Below are 4,484 nucleotides of genomic sequence, written 5' to 3' on the forward strand. Positions count from 1 at the left end.
GGTGACATCTCCCTAGATGAGTTGAAAGTATTTATTGATGACCTGGGAGCAGCCACTGTAAGGGAAAGGATGTTGATTATTTTGAGAAAGTGCTTTGAGCGTTGCAGACAGTTTTGCATCGCTCTTAACCCACAGAAGTGTGTCTTTGGAGTACCTTATGGGCTATTGCTGGGCCATGTGGTCAGTTTAGTAGGGATAGCAACTGACCCTGAAAAGATCAAGGTTATAGTTGCTATGAGTCCACCACGCACTCTTAAAGAGGTTCATAGTTTTCTGTCGTTGATAGGGTACTATCGAAGGTTTATCAATGCCTTGGCAGAAAGAACGTTGCCATTAACAAATTTATTATCCTTTAGCTGTTCATTTGAGTGGAGCGACCCTTGTAAGGTAGCTATTGAGGATGTGAAACAAGAGCTAGTAAAAGCACCTGTTTTAAAAGCACCTAAAAGAGGCGAGGTGTTCTATATATTTTCAGCAGCCACTATGCATAGTATCAGCTGCTATTTAGCCCAAATTTGGGAGGAAAAGTGGTATCACCCGATAGCTTTCGCTAGTCAAAAATTGGGCATTTCAGAGATCAACTATACCTACATAAAGTTGTGTCTTGCGATGGTCTTTGGGACTAAGAAATTCAGGCACTACATCTCTATGAAAAGGTAGTATTCTATACGAAGGCGGAAGGGCTTAGATTGCTTATGAACAACCTACAGTCGCCTGATCGTTTGGCAAAGTGGTTAGTCACTTTGCAGGAGTTCGATTATGAGATCAAGAGTAAGCCACCGAGGTTGCAGGGTATTATGGAATGCCTTGTAGATTTCGGGGAGCCGAACGAGATTTTGGCTGAAGGAAGCGATATTGAGGAAATGTTTAAAATTGATACAGCTTCTATCCCATCTTGGTATGCTGCTATTACGCATTATTTATCAACGGGAGAGACGGGAGCTGGTTTATCAAAGTCTGAAAAGAGGAAAATCAAACAATAGGCATTGAAGTTTTCCTTGATCACAGGGATGCTATATCGGCAGGGTGTTGATGATATCTACTGCCGATGTGTGATGCCTGATGAGGTTCCTTTTATCTTAGAAGAGTGCCATGACTCTGCATGTGGAGGGCACTTTGCAGGACGGTTGATGGCGTAGAAAGCTTTAAGAGCTAGATATTGGTGGCCGTCCATCTTCCAAGATTCTTTTGAGTATGTTAAGAAATGCGATACCTGTCAAAGGCATGGCAGTAGAGAAAATAGGAAACACCCACTTACGCCTATCATGGCTATCCTTCCATTTGAGAAGTGGGGCATTGATTTTGTGGGTCCTGTTACCCCATTGTCTACTACCCAAAAGAGGTATATTATAGTAGCCACTGATTATTTTACAAAATGGTTAGAAGCGCGGGCGACGAGGTAGGACAATGCAAAAGAGACTGCAAGTTTCCTGTTAGAGCAGATTATCTGCCGCTTTGGTCCACCGAGGGAATTAGTGTCGGACCGTGGAACCCATTTTTTGAACAAAGTGATTAAAAGCTTGACTGAGGCTTGGCAAATCAAGCATAATAAAATGACTCCTTATAATCCACAAGCGAATGGGCAAGTTAAAAGTACTAATAAATAGCTTGTGGGGATCTTGTCTAAGATAGTCTCTGAGAAGAAACGAGACTGGGACAAGAAGTTGTATGTGGCAGTATGGGCGTATAATACCACATTCAAGCGAGCTACCGGCCATACTCCATTTAAATTGGTTTATGGGGAAGAGTGTGTGTTTCCCCTTGAGATTGAATTGCCAACCATATGGTTTGCAATTAACCATTCTTTGGGGGATAAGGATTCCCTTTTTGAACGTTTCACGACCTTAGCCCACCTGGATGAGCTGAAGTTGCAGAGCTTATTACACTAGGAGGTAGCTAAACGTCGAATGAAGCAGTTGCATGACCTTAGAGAAAAGAAGTACACCTTTAAAAAAGGACAGTTAGTCCTCTATTACGATGCACGTAGGGAGTTGTTTCCAGGGAAGTTAGAACCTAAATGGGCTGGCCCCTACAAGATTGTTAGGCTAGGGAAAAATAGGTCTACAGTCCTATTAGTTGATCTACAGGGAGTAGAGTTTAAAAATAAGGTTAATCTTAATAAGATTAAACCTTATTATTTCTAAGTCTGCTAATACAAAGAAAATGCATTGCAAGTCCATGCTGGGGATGATTTGAGACCTGCGGAAAAGAGCTTAAAGTTGGTTGATGGGTCGGTTAATCCCTTATTTGGAGCACCCATATCTGGAGCAGAGATACCATCAGGGGAAACTCATCTGGTGGAGCAAAGGATATACAGTGATTGAGCAAGAAGATAGAACCTTTGTGTGGAAGATTAAAGTCTTCTTCCATCACTGCTTATGACGGTTGACGAGTATCCCTGTTGAGTTCAATGAAGAAGGTGGGATGGAGCCGTCAGTTCATCCTCTCAACATGCTAAATTTTGATTATCATAATTACGAATAGAGGAGTTCGTGATGGCAGGCTGTGTAAACCCATTGTGGACATATACATTATATTTTGATGGAGCGTCCAGGGGCCCTAATAAAAAAGGGAGTGTTGGAGTAGTAATCCGGGACCCCTGACGTAGGGTTACGATGAAGTTAGCTGCTTATCTCGGGGTAGGATTCACTAACAATATGGCGGAGTATAAAGCCTTGATTATGGGACTGCATATTGCCAAACAAGGTGGTATTCATCGGTTTTTAGTAAAAGGGGATTCCCAGTTGATCCTGAATCAGCTAGATGGGACATACACAGTGCGAAATCCCATGCTTTGTATGTATCATCGAACTGCTATGACCCTACTTGAGGAATTTGAGAGAGTGTCTTTTCAGCTGATTCCACGTTACTGGAATCAGTTTGCGGTTTCGTTGGCAAATCTTGCTTATGAGGAAGACCTCTTCTTTAATTGTGGTCCTAGTTTGGATATTGTGATCAATGATGAAACAAGACCTGGTTGCTTGTGGGGAATGTTATCAGAGCATGCAATATATGGCAGACGATGGTTGATATGGGCGATGCAAAGAGTAGCCGAGACCAATCTACCGTTATTATCTTGGACCCATAGGTTAATTAGACAACATGTTATGCGTACGCCTCTTGCTATATATGCAGGAGGGATGGGTCATAACCTTATGCATTTAGTCTAGGGCTGCGAGCCCTGTGTTTTCCTCCTTGGGAAGGAGCCTATTATTGTATATCTGGATTCTTTCAGGGAGGGATGTGTAGGTGCTATTTTGCTTTATTTCATTAGGCCAAGAGGGCCTGTTTTGCGAGGTTTTGAATGGTTTATTTCGTTAGGCCAAGAGGGCCGATTAAGTTTTGTGGTGAAGTGCTTTATTTCATTAGGCCAAGAGGGCCAGTTGTCTGTTTAGTGCATGTATGGTTAATGGTTTCTTGTTTGAGTTTTGTGCTAGACAGGTTTGAAGAAGAGCTTGGAAGGAGCCTTTTGTTGCGTGGAAGCTTCTCGTGGCCCTATCCAGGTGATATCTTTCCTTTATGAGTACTGTGTGTTTTGTTGCTATATGTGTTTGTGTACTTGTTAAGGGGGTTTTTCGTTTTTGTTGGGGACCGGCGTCCAAGGCATGAAGTCTTGAGGTTTCGGTTAAGTATGTTTGAGGGAGGTCTGAGTAGTCATTGCCTCCTGTAAAGACATTGCTAGGCATTGAAAGACCTGTTTTAGACGGTAGTCCTAGTGACTCTGTTCTGCTAGCTTGCTAGGCAGCCATTCTAGGAGTTCTTCCTAGTTGTGAGGCAGATAGAGAAGCCTGCCAGAAAAAGTGATAATGATAAGAAGAAGGAAAAACCTTGAATATCTTAAAGAAAAAATATATACAAAGGTGTGTAAAAAGGGGTTCTAACCCCTAGTAAAGAAAATAAAAGAAAAGGAAATTTTATAAGCAGTTGATCATCACCTAGCGAAGGGCTTGGTAGGTTCCTAGGGACGAGTCAGACCCGAGGCCGATGCCTTGTCTTCCTAGGGGTGGCATCTTGCTAGAAAAGGAGAAACTAAGGAAGGTTGGAGCGAAAATAAAAGTGAGCATTAAAAAAAAATAAGTGTCGCCTTGCGAGGGCTTGGTAGGTTCTTGGGTATCGAGACAGGTCCTGAGGCCGATGCCCTGTTCTCCTCGGGTCACTACGCTCAGCTCCCTCCTTTTTACATGCCCAAGTATGTCAATAAAATAAAAACCCTAACAGAAGAAATGTGCTAAAAGAAAATACTTCTTGATCAGGCTATAGGAGTCCTCGCCTAATAGGAGCTCCTAGTTGTGTTGTCCTTAGGTAGGTAGGTAGTTTAGACCACCACTTAGGGCAACCTCTTTGATAGTTCTTTTTAGTTTGGCCGTGTTGGAGCAGTCGGTTAGTGACTAGCTTGGGATCTTCTATCAGATTATGCTAGGCCTACTCCTTGTGGTTGTCATGCCTTGGTTTTGTCAGGGGGTAGAGTGAGCATTGTGCTGTGT

The sequence above is a fragment of the Lygodium microphyllum genome, chromosome 8, assembly GCF_053477565.2.
Source record: "Lygodium microphyllum isolate KBCC chromosome 8, Lygodium_microphyllum_v1.1.10, whole genome shotgun sequence".
Taxonomy (NCBI): Eukaryota; Viridiplantae; Streptophyta; class Polypodiopsida; order Schizaeales; family Lygodiaceae; genus Lygodium; species Lygodium microphyllum.